The sequence below is a fragment of the Malus domestica genome, chromosome 11, assembly GCF_042453785.1.
Source record: "Malus domestica chromosome 11, GDT2T_hap1".
In the NCBI taxonomy this organism is placed as follows: Eukaryota; Viridiplantae; Streptophyta; class Magnoliopsida; order Rosales; family Rosaceae; genus Malus; species Malus domestica.
In genome coordinates this window covers 3,340,420-3,355,995 of record NC_091671.1, presented here as the reverse complement: position 1 = coordinate 3,355,995, position 15,576 = coordinate 3,340,420, and the positions used below count along the sequence as shown (strand labels likewise).

General features: G+C 42.9%; 2 long non-coding RNA genes across 2 annotated transcripts; one reads left to right on the top strand and one right to left on the bottom strand.

Moving 5' to 3' along the window:
• Window positions 1-441: 441 nt before the first annotated feature.
• LOC139189603 (uncharacterized) lies at window positions 442-14,427 on the bottom strand. Its single transcript, XR_011573404.1, has 2 exons — window positions 14,313-14,427; window positions 442-1,047 (listed from the first exon to the last, which is right to left on the bottom strand). It is a non-coding gene; the product is annotated as an uncharacterized lncRNA (long non-coding RNA).
• LOC139189602 (uncharacterized) lies at window positions 5,262-6,507 on the top strand. Its single transcript, XR_011573403.1, has 5 exons — window positions 5,262-5,470; window positions 5,554-5,651; window positions 5,735-5,832; window positions 5,916-6,013; window positions 6,189-6,507. It is a non-coding gene; the product is annotated as an uncharacterized lncRNA (long non-coding RNA).
• Window positions 14,428-15,576: the final 1,149 nt, after the last annotated feature.

Genomic DNA, 15,576 nt, shown 5'->3' with positions numbered 1-15,576 from the left:
GGTGTAAAAAGGAGACAAAATCAAACTTAAATCATTGTTTTGTAATGCTGTGACGCAAATAAAATGGAGCCATATCCATATCAAACACATCACAAATATGTTCCTTGACCCTACATAAGTTGAACCTAAAACCAATTCCAACAAGTAAAGACAACTATCGCTAAAACAGAAGTCGGTTATATATCAGTTCAGGGTTTTGTTTTTCTAGGTCGTTGGCTCTAACCCTTCTCATTATTGTTGGGTCAAATGGTGCTTTTAAGGTGTGAATAAGGAAAATAACAAAGGAAACATACGTGGATCATAAATTAAAGGTTTCATAAACCCTAATCAACAAAATTAAAAAACGATAACATAATTTATATATAGCAAGGTTTACAGCAACAAAAACAATAAAGAGACGCTCCACAACGCACTTATTTAACCACTAACGTTATAAGATCCTACGGTAAAAACCATACATATACAGCTGATTCTTTAAGTCAATAGTATACAAGTAGGTTTAACAACGTACATCCAAAAAACATGTACGTTGTTTAAAAAAGCAAGGCCACGCTTGAATTGGATAGTTTTGGATTAGATACCTACTAGATTTAAGGTAGATTAATGTAAGAAATGAAGGCTGCCTTTGGAAATTTGTTCAAGTTGAAAGTTGAAGGTGTTGATATTCTACAATTTTGTGGGGATATAAAGCTAGTCTCAATTTTTTTCTTCAATATACTTTAAATCTAGTGAGTTATCTAATCCAATCCTAAACATTAAAACGTGGCTTACTAAATCCAACTCTAAACACCAAGCACGACTAAAAACGCCTTCCGTAGTACCTATCATCATAGTGCATAGGAAACTGTGGATGGTGAATATTGTTTGATGCCCATTGAATTGGATTAGCTGGTGTTTCCTCCCCCGTTGTTATCACTTCAGCAACACTTACTATGGTGGCGAAGCTAAGCTTCTTCATCAATGATCTGGCCAATTTAACGACATCAACTCCATCTCCAATCACCTCCACCTGTTCAGTCTCCACTTTTATCGACACGCTGCTCACACCTGCTTAATTTGTGCTCCATCATTAGTTTGTTAATTATCAACAATTAATTCCTAGGAATGATCGTTTGGGTAGACACTATAAAACTAATGAAAAAATGTTTCAAAACAAGAAATTTTAATCAAAAGTCATCAAATAATTTTATTTAATGATAATGACAAAAGAAAGAAACTTGACCAAAAGCGCGTGCAAGGCACACATCTACCTGTGTTCATTTTAAAAAATAGTACTCTTTTTAGTTTAAGAAATAGTGATAGTACCACTGTTTAGTTTGAGAAAGTTGTTGATGCACAAAATCAGCGAAGACTTTGGTACAACAGAAAGTGTCAGGTTTTGTGACCTTCGCTTGGTTGCTTCGGTCACTAGTGAGGATAAGTACGTAAATGAATAGAGACAGAGAAGCAAACACAGGATGTACGTGGTTCACCCAGATTGGCTACGTCCACGGAGTAGAGGAGTTCTTATTAGTAGTGAAGGGCTTACACAAGTACAAAGGATCAAGCTCTCAATTTAGTGAGTTCTTGTGAATGATTTAACACAAAATGGCATTTGGCAATATTGTGGGGGAATGACCCCTATTTATAGAAAAACTTGTAGCTTTGTCACATTGACATGTGTCATGTTATGATTGGTTCTTGATGTTGACACGTGCTGCGCTCTGATTGGCTTCTAATCTTGACACGTGTCGAGTAGTGATTGGCCTCCTGGTCGGAGGGGAACTCTTCTGGGTCCTTGACAGTATAGCGTTGGCCGGTGCTCGGTAGTTTCGGGATTGGTCAAGTATGGTACAAACAGTGCTCCCCTAAGTTCCCGAGTGAGGGAAACTCCTCGGTTGGGGACTTGCAAGATCCAATCCCTTGAGTAATCACGAAACTTCTAAGTACCGAAGTGTGGTCTGATCTTCATCTGCCCTTCTCTGGAAGTAACTTTCCTCCATCCGGGAATGGTGTACTTAGCTGATGTTGACGCACAAGGTAATGTATCAATTTCACTTGAAGCTTAGTTGTAGTTTCGGGCTTAGTCAAGTGTGATACAAACCCTATAGTAGGAGTCCCCCAAGTCGCCGAGCTAGGAGATCTGCCGAAAGAGGTGACAGACAAGGTAAGCAGTCAAACTTCCAAGTAAGCAACCCAGGATCAGAGGTTTGACGTCGGCTTCCGGTTGATTGTTCTCATTCTCCTTGTCTCTCATTCAACTGCCAGGATAAGGAGAAGCAAATGGATAAGAGATGATATGAGATACTTTTGCTTTTGAAGAAGTAACTTTCCACAGGCTTATTCTTGAACTGTGCTGGAGGGTTTTCTGGTGCCCTTCAGAGTATAAGGCCGACTCAAAAATTTGAGGGTCAAAACAAGTCCATCAAATCTAGAGTACGTTCGACCTTGATGATATGGGATACTTTTGCTGTTGACGGAATAATGAATGTGGTATGGAAAGGTGTCGTGCTGTAGTGATCTGTTTCAGCTCACCGTTGAACCTTCTGCTTCAATCTTTTGCATGGCAGAAGTGGTGTGCAACCTTTGCATTTAAATGGTCCTTCAGAACATTCCTTCATAGTGACTCATCCACGCTTGGCAGCTTCAGTGTAAAGAGCCAATATCTGATCAACTGTCATGAGGTATTTACCGGTGGAATTCGTGACCTTGACAGCAGTTGAGGATGAGTACTCGAGAGCAATGCTAAGTAAGCAACCAGGCAAAGGCTCCAGGCAGTCAGTTCCAAATTGGAGGTTTGATTTCAGGTTCCGACTGACTGCTCTATTTCTCCTTGTCCTGCAGGTGTGGACAAGGGCAAAGACAAAGACAGGGAGAAAGCATGATATGGGATACTCTTGCTTTCGACCCTGATGATATGAGATACTCTTGTTCTTGGTGTGGCTTATTTGCTGAGGTATTATCGGGGGGAAATAAAGCTGAGTATTTCGAGAGGTTATGTTGAGGGTGCCTTTTCGAATGTGAGAAAGGGTTGAGCATTTTTGCAGGTTTGCCTGTCCGTTGAGGAGGGAGGTCAATGTATATAGGGATTTCCCAATAACAAGTAGTAATGCTATTCCTTTACCCTTCTTGGTCACAGCAATGTAGTGGGAGCTGCCAGCTTCACGTGTTTTAATTTTGTCAGAGCACTTTGAAAAAGTGGTATGTGGTATCTGGAAAGCTGATATTACGTGTGGAGATTACAGACAAGCTTTATCTAAGGAAATCTGGCTCTCGAAGTTCTGAGAGTTGTGCCTCTTCGGTTTTCGAACAAGCAATCTCGTCGAGGATCTGACTCTCGAGATTCGGAAAGCGGTGCTACTCCGGTTTTTGAGAAAGTAATTATGTTAGGAGTCTTTTCTCGAATGTGAGTAAAGGTTGGTCGTTCTTGCCAACCTGTCTTGCCACAAAACACGGAGGTCGACACACATAGGGACTTTCCAGTTGTCAAGCAGTGGTGCTGTTCCTTTACCCTTATGGGTAATAGTAGGGTAGCAGGCACTTCGAAATTCTCGTGCCTAAACTTTGTCAGAGATCTTTGACAAAGTTATATGTGGTACCCGAGGAGTTGATGGTGCATATGGAGAGCGGTGATTGATCAGTAAGATTCACGTGCTTTCTACTTCACCAGAAATCTTCGACAGATTGCCCGTAATTTCCGCAAAGCTGATTGTGCATGTGACAGGTGCTGACGAGGCTGCAAAAGCAGGTGCTTCTTCGATTTCTGAGATCGGCCCTCGTGGTCTCTGAGCAGCCCAGCTTTTGAGAAAGCATTCGCCTCTTCGATTTCTGAGATCGGCCCTCGTGGTCTCTAAGCAGCCCAGCTTTTGAGAAAGCAAACGCCTCTTCGATTTCTGAAGCTCCGTCGAGTGCAGATTTTTATAGAGGCTGGCATTAAGTTCCACAGCACACTTGAATCTCTACCAGTAGAAGCTCATTTCTTGCACTTCTAAGATCTTGATTTGTCTGACCTCTTCCTTCTTCAACACATTTGAAAATGTCTGGACCCTCCGACCGTCGTTTTGACTTGAACCTTGGAGAAGAGACAGCCACGCCTTCTCCAGACAACATATGGCGCCCATCCTTCATATCCCCTACTGGTCCTCTTACCGTTGGGGATTCTGTGATGAAGAATGATATGACCGCTGCAGTGGTGGCCAGGAACCTTCTCACTCCCAAAGATAACAGACTACTTTCCAAACGGTCTGATGAGTTGGCTGTTAAGGACTCTCTGGCTCTTAGTGTTCAGTGTGCAGGTTCTGTGTCTAATATGGCCCAACGCCTATTTGCTAGAACCCGCCAAGTTGAATCATTGGCTGCTGAAGTGATGAGTCTCAAACAGGAGATTAGAGGGCTCAAGCATGAGAATAAGCAGTTGCACCGGCTCGCCCATGACTATGCTACAAACATGAAGAGGAAGCTTGACCAGATGAAGGAATCTGATGGTAAGGTTTTACTTGATCATCAGCGGTTTGTGGGTTTGTTCCAAAGGCATTTATTGCCTTCGTCCTCTGGGGCTGTACCTGGTAATGAAGCTTCAAATGATGAACCTCCAATGCCTCCTCCTTCTGGGGTTTTGTCAAGTACTGAGGCTCCGGATAACCACCCTCCGGTGCTTTCTCTTTCTGGGGCTCTACCGACTGCTGAGACTTCCCCTAAGCAACCTTTGTGAAGGCTCCCTTTTGTTTGTTTATTTTGACTCATGTATATGTACATATTTGTGGCTTATCGAAAATATTAATAAATAAGCTTTGCTTCATTTCAACATATTGTGTTAAATACACCAAAGCCTTCTTCATAAAGTTCTTTGAATTTTTGCTTTTGTTGAAACCTGTATTGTTGAAGCTTTGTGAGTGAAGCATGTAGTTTGAGGTAGTGTTCCCTTAATTTCCCGAGTGAGGAAAACTTCTCGGTTGGAGACTTGAAAAATCCAAGTCACTGAGTAGTCACGAACTTTTGAGTACCAAGGCGTAGTAGCATATGGTGGGAGTCCCCCAAGTCTCTAGTCGAGGGAGTTGACGAATGAGGTGTCTTGCTAATAGTCCATGTCGTAAGTACCAAAACTTCATTCTTTTGTTTTCTAAGTGGTAGCCCCGGACTTTTTCTTCATAGATTTTGTTGATGAAGGTTGCTAGGCCCGAATAAGTGGAATTGCAGAAGGTGTAACCGTTGGTGCATTAACATCATAATGGAAGCATCACAATGATGGAAGCATCACAATGATGAAAGCATCATAATGATGAAAACACCATAATGATGAAACATCATAATGATGTTTCTTTGGTGGAATTGTTTTTCATTTCCCCTAACAACCGGAATTGTTTTTCAACATAACACCATCATCTGTAGGTCGAATCACAAAGTTGTCTTCATGAAAGTTGTTCGTTAATTCCTTAACTACAACATATCCAAATTGGAGAGCCATCGGAGCAGTACAACTCCAGAAATCCAGGTATGATGAGTGACTGTTTATCATTTGTCTGTCAACCCGTCAGATTTGTTGTGAGCTTTGAAACTCTATTTTCTCTTGCTCAGATCAGCATGCTTTCTTCATTGAAGTTGTTCCTCAGCTTGTGAACTACAACATATCCAAATTTGAGATCCCTCGGAGCTGTATAACTCAAGAAACTCAGGTATGATGAATGACTGGTTATTATTTTTCTGTCAACCCGTCAGATTTGTTGTGAGCTTCGAAACTCCATTTTCTCTTGTTCAGATCGGTATGCTTTCTTCATTGAAGTTGTTCCTCAGCTTGTGAACTACAACATATCCAAATTTGAGATCCCTCGGAGCTGTATAACTCAAGAAACTCAGGTATGATGAATGACTGGTTATTATTTTTCTGTCAACCCGTCAGATTTGTTGTGAGCTTCGAAACTCCATTTTCTCTTGTTCAGATCGGTATGCTTTCTTTATTGAAGTTGTTCCTCAGCTTGTGAACTACAACATATCCAAATTTGAGATCCCTCGGAGCTGTATAACTCAAGAAATTCAGGTATGATGAAGGACTGGTTATTATTTGTCTGTCAACCCGTCAGATTTGTTGTGAGCTTCGAAACTCCATTTTATCTTGTTCAGATCGGTATGCTTTCTTCATTGAAGTTGTTCCTCATCGACTCTTTCATAACATATCAAAAATTCAGGATGAACTAACTGTTAAATATTTCCAGATCTTCGAAACATCACAACAGCTTCGAAATCTGCAAGAAGCCGACTATCATGTTTGGAGCTTCAACACTTTAATTTCCGTCGCTCAAACAGAAATGGTTCCTTCTTGAAAGTTGTTCATATGCTCAAGAACTATAGGGTGTCCAAAATTCAGCTCCATTGGAGAAGAGCAGAGGTTGCAGAAATTTGATAGATGAAAGGAGGCGGAAGAGGGAGAGAGAGAAAAAGTCTCTTGGGTTGGATTTCTATTTTGGGGCAGATTCCAATTTTTGTAGCACCTTCATTATTGATGAATTGCTTGTACTTTTGTCCATTATGAAATTTGGGACTTTGGCTTGTTGTTGGATCTATTATAATATGTTTGGGAACATATATAAGTGAATAAATAAGAAGGAAAATTTTGGGCCCTTGTGGGTGTAAAACAAAAAATGTTTATGTTTACCCAAGTGTTTTTGTACAAGTTCAAGGGCATCTTGGGTTTTGTGAACAAAATTTGTTTATTTGGAGCAAGGTTTTGTGTTGAAGCTTTGTAGGTGAAGCTTTGGTGTTGAAGCTTTGTGGGTGAAGCTTTGGAGGTGAAGCTTTTCGGGTGAAGCTTGTTGGGTGAAGCTTTTTTAGGTGAAGCTTTGATGGTGAAGCTTTTTGGGTGAAGCTTTTTAGGTGAAACTTTTTGGGTGAAGCTTTTTAGGTGAAGCTTTGATGGTGAAGCTTTTTGGGTGAAGCTTTTTAGGTGAAGCTTTTTGGGTGAAGCTTTTTTAGGTGAAGCTTTGATGGTGAAGCTTTTTGGGTGAAGCTTTTTAGGTGAAGCTTTTTGGGTGAAGCTTTTTAGGTGAAGCTTTGATGGTGAAGCTTTTTGGGTGAAGCTTTTTAGGTGAAGCTTTGTGGGTGAAGCTTTGGAGGTGAAGCTTTTCGGGTGAAGCTTTTTGGATGAAGTTGTTTTTTTTTTTTTTTTTTTTTTTTTTGGCGCTTGACACGGTCTTCATTTGCTTGTTTTGTAGTGACTGTGGAAGACAGATTGCTTTCTGATTGAGAAGGGTTCCGGCATCGCTTGCTATGAATGTAAAAGAGTGAGGGCTGAGTTGGCTAAATTACCTCTTTATTGAATTCATTGCCAAATGGCCTTCATTACATAGGATGCCGAACGGCTATAGCTCAACACTTGTACATCGTGAGTCTATTTGTAGTAGTACTTCAAGTGATCAGCGTTCCATGGATGGCCAAGGGTCTTGCCATCGGAGCTTCTAAGTGTGTAAGAGCCAGGGCGACTGATGCCAATGACTTCATACGGTCCATCCCAGTTTGGACTAAGTGTGCCTTCACTCGGGACTCTGTCGCAGAGTAATCTTTTCTTTAAGACCCAGTCTCCTATTTTGAAAGAACGAGGCTTGACCCTAGAGTCATAATAGTTGGAGATGCGCTGCTTGTAGGCGACATTCCTCAAGTGAGCTTGGTTTCTGTGTTCCTCGACTAAATCCAAGTTGAGGGTGAGTTGTTTGTCATTTTCACTTTGAATGTAGTTCTGGACTCGGAATGTTGCTTGCTCGAGCTCAACAGGGACAACCGCCTCTGTGCCAAAGGCAAGTGAGAATGGAGTTTCTCCTGTTGAAGTCCGATATGAAGTGCGATATGACCAAAGAACTTGGGGTACAAATTCTGGCCAACAGCCTTTAGCTTTGTCCAAACTGGTTTTCAAAGTGCGCTTGATTATTTTGTTGATGGCCTCAACTTGTCCATTAGACTGGGGATGAGCTGGAGAGGAAAAGCATAAGTTGATGTTGAACTTAGAGCAGAACAACCTGAACTTCTTGTTGTCAAACTGTCGCCCATTGTCAGTGACTATCGCATTGGGAATGCCGAATCTACAAAGGATGTTCTTCCACACGAAGTCTTCTATCTTTGCCTCAGTAATGGTTGCCAAGGGTTCTACTTCGGCCCATTTTGTGAAGTAGTCCACTGCAACGACTGCGTAACAGACTTTGCCCTTCCCTGCCGGCATTGGGCCGATCAAATCAAGTCCCCACTGGGCGAAGGGCCAAGGGCTGATCATAGGAGTAAGAGGCTCTGGAGGGGAATGAGGAATAGCCGCATATCGTTGACATTTGTCACATGAGCGGGATACTTTGATGGCATCCTGGTGGAGTGTTGGCCAGTAATATCCTTGGCGAAAAATCTTGTGTGCTAGGGACCGAGATCCAGCATGATCTCCACAGACTCCCTCATGTATTTCCCGAAGGACGATTTCCGCCTCGGCAGGCGTAAGACACCTTAAGTATGGCAGGCTAAAACCTCGCTTATAGAGTTGATCATTGATGATCAGGTAGCGGGTAGACTTGTATCGAATTTGCTTAGCCTGGACTTTATCATTTGGGAGGGTGCCATGAGCAAGGAAATTATAGATCGGGGTGATCCAACTATCCCCCCGTTGTAAGTTGCATACTTCTGCGGCCATGGTGCTTGGTGTTGCCAACAGTTCGACATGAATTTTTCTTCCAATCTTGTCTTCCACAGCTGAGGCGAGGCGAGCCAGGGCGTCTGCATGACTGTTTGCCGCTCGAGGAACTTGGGTGATCTGGTAGTGGAAGTGCTTGAGCAAAAGTTGTGTTTGCGCAAGATATGCTGCCATGGAGCTGTCCTTAGCATCAAAGTTGTTGGTAACCTGGTTGACCACTAATTGGGAGTCACTGAAAATATCAATTTGTTTAACCCCGAGGTGTTTGGCCAAACGTAATCCTGCTAGAAGGGCTTCATACTCGGCCTCATTGTTTGATGCCTTGAATTTGAAACGAAGAGCATACTCCATTGCTACTTTGTCGGGCGTAGTCAAGACTAGTCCCGCTCCACAGCCCTGTTGGTTGGATGAGCCATCAACATATAGACTCCATGCTGAGGTCGTTGATTCTACTTTCTGAGCTTCCGATGGTAATGAAGCTACTGCTTCAGGTGTAGAAGCAATGTCAACAGGATATGTGAAGTCGGCGATGAAATCTGCTACTGCTTGGCCTTTTTTAGCTGGTTTTGGTTGGTAGGAGATGTCAAACTCACCCAATGCTATCGCCCATTTGATCATTCGTCCAGACGTGTCAGGACTCTGGAGTATCTGTCGAAGAGGGTGATTGGTAAGCACGATGATGGCGTGTGCTTGGAAATAAGGGCGAAGTTTCCGAGCAGACATGACCAATGCTAGAGCTAATTTCTCAATGTTGGAGTATCGTGTCTCCGCATCTTGTAGGGCCTTGCTAGCGTAGTAAACGGGCCGTTCGACACCACTGTCCATTCGAATAAGAACAGAACTGACTGCTGAAGCCGAAACCGATAGATAGATGATGAGAGTGTCACCAACTTCTGGTTTGGAGAGCAGAGGGGCTTTACTCATGTACTCTTTGAGGTTTTTGAATGCCTCGGCACATTCATCAGTCCATGTAATGTACTTCCTACTTCCCTTAAGTGCTTTAAAAAAGGGAGCACATTTGTCTGTGGCCTTAGAAATGAACCTGGTTAAGGCTGCCACCTTGCCAGTAAGACTTTGGATGTCTTTTGAAGTTATTGGCTCTTTCATGTCGAGGATTGCTTTGATCTTTTCAGGGTTAGCTTCAATGCCTCGTTGGCTAATCATGAAGCCTAAGAATTTGCCAGAGCCCACGCCGAAGGCACATTTGTTGGGGTTCAACCTCATTCGATACCTCTTTAGAATGGTGAAAGTTTCAGATAGGTTGGTGATGTGTTGGTCAGCATGTTTGCTTTTGACTAGCATATCATCAACGTAAACTTCCATGTTCTTCCCAATTTGTTCGGCGAACATTGAATTGACCAGTCTCTGATAAGTTGCTCCTGCATTCTTTAGGCCGAAAGGCATGACTTTATAGCAATATAGTCCCCTGTCAGTAGTGAAGGCCGTGTGTTCTTGGTCTGAGGGGTTCATGAGGATTTGGTTGTATCCTGAGTAAGCATCCATGAAGCTCAGGAGTTCACACCCGGCCGTAGAGTCTATAAGTCTGTCAATAAGAGGAAGAGGGAAGCTATCTTTCGGACACCCTTTGTTTAGGTCGGTGTAGTCAACACACATTCTCCACAAGACCTTTTGAAGCAAAAGACTTTCTTTGGTCGGATTTTTCTTAACAAGGACCACATTTGCTACCCATGTCGGGTAATTGACTTCGCGGACAAAGCCTATGCCTTTGAGTTTTTCAACTTCTGCTTTCATTGCCTCGTATCGTTCAGCGTCATAAGATCTTCGCTTCTGTCTCACCGGCTTGATCTTGGGGTCAATACTCAAACGATGACAGATGACATCGGGAGAGATGCCTGGCATGTCCTCGTATGACCAGGCGAAGACTTCAGTGTTCTCTTTCAAAAAAGATATCAATGCTAACCGAAGGGGTGGTGACAATGTGGTGCCAATCTTCACCATGCGATCTGGATAATCTCTTGAGATAGGTACCTTCTCCAACTCTTCAGCAGGTTGGGCTTGCTGGGTGAAAGAGTCATCTCGAGGATCATCGGGTTGATTGTTGCTATCAGGAAGATCCAAGTTCGCTTCATCTAGGCTGGTCTTTGTGACTTGGTCATGTACAGACAGGGTTTCCTTGGGTCCGGGCAAGTGTTGTTGCTTAACTGAAGTGTTGTAACATGATCGTGCACTAAGCTGATCTCCTCTGATGTAGCCGTTGCCATGGGGGGTTGGAAATTTCATCAACAGCATATGCGTGGATACCATAGCCTTGAGATCATTGATGCCTGTGCGCCCAAAGATGACATTGTATGCCGTTGGGCAGTCAACCACTAGGAAGTTAGTGGTAATGGTAGCCGTGTAAGGGCCTGTACCAATAGTAAAGGGTAAATGTATGCTCCCTAAGGGTTGCACGATATCACCGGAGAAGCTTATCAGAGGAGAAATCGAGCGATCGAGCAAGTGTTCAGCTACACTGAGTGCCCTGAAAGCTTCGGCAAACATGATATTGACCGAAGCCCCTGTGTCTACGAGGATTCGTCTAACATCAAAGTTGGCTATGTGAGCCTCCACGATCAATGGGTCGTTATGAGGGTAGATGATGCCTCTTTCTTCCTCAGGGTAGAAACATATCGGATCCCAGTTAGGTTTTTGATACTTCCCTCCCCTGATGTCTTCCACGTGAAACACTTGGTGACCAGGCCTCAGACTTCGTTCACTGTTTTTCATGGCCCTATTGGAAGATTCAGATATGGGTGTGCCGCCGCTTATGGAATATATGACATTCACCTGGCGTTGGTTACGGTTATCCCTTTGAGGGTGAAGGAGGAATTGATCAATTTTTCCTTCTCGTGCCAAAGCTTCAATACGATCACGGAGGATGATACATTTCTCGCTATCATGGCCGTTATGCTCATGGTAGCAACAAAACATGCCCGCGTTATTCGGGGGCGTGTAATCTGGGTGCCTCGGCTTTGGCTTTGGTATCAGGTGAGCTATGCTGGGGTAAATGGCCGCGCATGTGGCATTCAAGGGCGTGTATGTCTCATACCTTGGGGTAGGGGGTATCTTGACGCGGGTTTGACCCACTGCATTGACTGCCTGGGGGCGAGCGTTATTGTGGCGATACCCTTGGTTATCGGGATAGTGTCCCTTACTCTTTTTACTGAAATGAGAGTGGTGAGGATGGAAATCCTTCCTCTTGCCTTGAAATTGATATGTCTGTTGATTCGGCGAAGCATTATGCAAGGCATGGGGAGGTGCCACTGCTGTTTGGAAAGTCGAGGTCTTCTCATTTAGGTGAGTCTGGCTTCCACCTCCCACTTGTTGATAAAGGATGGTTGTAGGGGGTTTCTCCTGATATGTCTTTGCCTCGGCGGAGGCATGGTTATAAGCCTGCGCCATCACCTCAGAGTAAGTCTTCCAAGTATTGGCATTGATCATGTATTTAAAGAAACAATCACGTAGGCCTGCCGTGAAGGCTTTGAGGGCAGTCTTGTCGTCTGCCTCGGCACACCGGGAGTATTCATGGCTGAAGCGGCCAGCATACATACGTAATGACTCGTCTGGCTTCTGGCGGATAGTGTACAGGTCATCTGCAGAGTGCAAGCGATCGGTTTGGAAAATGTGTTGGGAAACAAATAGTTTCCTCAATTCCTCAAATGAGTCTACCGTCTCAGGTGTAAGACGACAATACCAATTTAGAGCTCCGCCAGAGAGGGTGGAGGGGAAGAGAAGACATCGCTCTTCGTCGGTGTGCATCCGGTATGCCATGGTGGACTCAAAGAGGTTAAGGTGCTCAATCGGGTCCTCTTTTCCAGTATAAAGTTGCAAGCCAAGCTTTTGCTTTGTCTTTGCTTGAAGGGGGGTGTTGAGGATCCTCCTTGTAAGAGGGCCAGGCCTGGGTTGGTTCCAGTCAGGTATTTCAGCCTGACGTTCAGCCTTCAACTTGTTTACTTCCTCAATAAGTTGTAGGACAAGGGGGTCCTGAGCGGAGTTATGTGCCACTGGAGCTTTCTTTCGTAAATCTCCATCTCCTCTTGGAATTAGGAAGGTTTGATCAAGGGCATGTGATTTTTCCCTGGACTCGTTGTACTGGCTTCCAGGGTATGTCTGTCGGAACACCTCTGAGTCCCCTGTACCCTCATGTCTCTCTAGGACTTGTTGCCCCTTCCCCAAATTGGTGGCCGGCTCGGGCCGTGGCAGGGGACCGAGTCTCTCAGAAATCCTTGGGGTCATTGATCTTTGAGCTTATATGGATGGAATTCTCTCGACGTTGCTTCAGGAAATCCCGACAATCGCGAAAGACGGCTTTCGATCCTTCTGCCCCTTCAGCAAAGAGGTGTCTCCCTCCACTTCTCATGGTTCGGGTCGAAGCAACTGGGTTAAGAGAAGCCTCATGTTGATTATCAAGTCGAGGGGTAATCTGTTCCCTATCAGGGATATCTATGTCGAATGCATGTGACCCTCCATGTTGGAGGGCACCCAGTTGATGGTTGACTTCCACGGGGGCAACAAGCTCGCGTGTCTGAGCTTGCCTAGCTTCGTGGAGTGTCTCGAAGAGCTTCTCATATTGCTCCTGGAGGACCTCATTCCTCATTGCTATCTTGTTGTTCTGAGCTTCCAACTCATCGACTTTAGCTTGAAGAAGAACTCGTTTTCCTTCCTTCTTTCGTTGTTTCGCACTATGTGCAAGGGGGGTGTCATTCTGTGTGCTGTGGCTTCCTTCGCTTCCCATGTTGGAGAGGGATGCCTGATCAAAAGAAAGTGTACGAATGATAGAAACCAGCTTGACACAGCTGAAGAGAGTAGGAATAAGTGTCGTTTCCCACAGACGGCGCCAAATGTTGATGCACAAAATCAGCGAAGACTTTGGTACAACAGAAAGTGTCAGGTTTTGTGACCTTCGCTTGGTTGCTTCGGTCACTAGTGAGGATAAGTACGTAAATGAATAGAGACAGAGAAGCAAACACAGGATGTACGTGGTTCACCCAGATTGGCTACGTCCACGGAGTAGAGGAGTTCTTATTAGTAGTGAAGGGCTTACACAAGTACAAAGGATCAAGCTCTCAATTTAGTGAGTTCTTGTGAATGATTTAACACAAAATGGCATTTGGCAATATTGTGGGGGAATGACCCCTATTTATAGAAAAACTTGTAGCTTTGTCACATTGACATGTGTCATGTTATGATTGGTTCTTGATGTTGACACGTGCTGCGCTCTGATTGGCTTCTAATCTTGACACGTGTCGAGTAGTGATTGGCCTCCTGGTCGGAGGGGAACTCTTCTGGGTCCTTGACAGTATAGCGTTGGCCAGTGCTCGGTAGTTTCGGGATTGGTCAAGTATGGTACAAACAAAAGTGATAGTATCTGCATTCAGTTTTTAAAAATAGTCAATGTTCAGTTTAAGAATGTAATACACGTATTCAGTTTAAGAAATAGTGTGGGAGAGGAGAGTGTGTGTGTGTGATGGATGCACGGCAAATTTTTATTACTTTTATTTTAATTTTTTTATTATTAAACTTTTGTCTTTTTCATTAAAATTGAAGTTCTTTCCATTAAAATCTAAGTCATTTTCATTAAATAAAGTTATATAATGATTTTTGGTTAAAATAAACTTCACCCAAGTCTTCATTAAAACTGCCTATTATTTAGTTAATTGAATACTAATCTGCATACCTTTGGCGTTTGCGGCAATCTTCAAGGCCTTGGTTCTGCATTTCTCAGATTTCAGCTGCACCTTGATGACTATCTTCTGCGTGCATAAATTGATCATAGTTAAATTCTTGTTTCCTCTTTTTGTTGACTGATATGATATCTAAAAAGTTATATTTATACAACCGATCGACTGATAACCCGACAAACCACAATGGGGTCTCATGTCGAGTAAAACTTGAGACCTCTTCGAACTGAATAGTAGTACCATTAAGCCAAGCAATCGCAAGTTAAAGCCTTTTGTTTCATTTGCCTAGAAACCACCATTAAACTTTCGTAAAATGCATGGAGTACTTAAATGCGATTAAAATTCTTACCTTCATGTAAATGAAATGAGTTGCTTTTTGGGAACAAAAATTTCTTTGAATCTGTGAATATGAAAAAAAGTTTCTTTTTGGATCTTAATTACAAAGTAACAACGATGCTAGGGTATTTATAGGAGCTTAGTCTTTGCAGAATATATTATTTCATGATGACTAATGCCTACAGGCACCGTCCCATTGCCTAAAATATGAATTTAACTGAGTCTTGGAAGCCAAGATTTCTAGACCATGGCCTCTTAATAACGAACATGCTAATCTGATCCAATATTACTTTTTTTTTCAGAGAAAAAAATGTACAAAAAGGTAGAAATATAATATAAAGAAAAGATTAGCGGAAATACACTGATTAATTAATGTTGTAGTATGTTATGACTCCTAGGAGCAAGTCATATACAAATACAAAAAAAATGGTTTGGCCAGCATGGTGGTGCTCAATCTAATTGGCTGAAGTTTTGGGTGTAGTTGAGGGAAAATTTCTTAATTATAATCCATTCAAGGGAAAATTGGCTGAAGTCACCTAACAATATATCACCGCCATTACCTAAGTAATGGAGTTTTATTAGTTTAGGTACGATCCATTCGAGAGAAAGTTTCTTAATTATAATCCTTTGTTACAAGAGAACATCCTTCGACTATAAGTAATAGAGATATTTCCCTATTGCTATTTGGTTTTATAATGGAACTTCAACTTCTTCATAATATCATAACAGGTTGTTCCAAATGGGTAATTCAATGACCACACATGCTCCACGTCACTCAGATTTATGTTGTCTCCGTATTAAACTAGAAAATTTATCACACGTGAAGAAGCCTATTAAAAAAAATCCCACATCCAATAAAAGGGACCTCACCTGCGTTTATAGGTAATTGGGCTGTTCACACTGTACTCAGTCAGACACGGTACG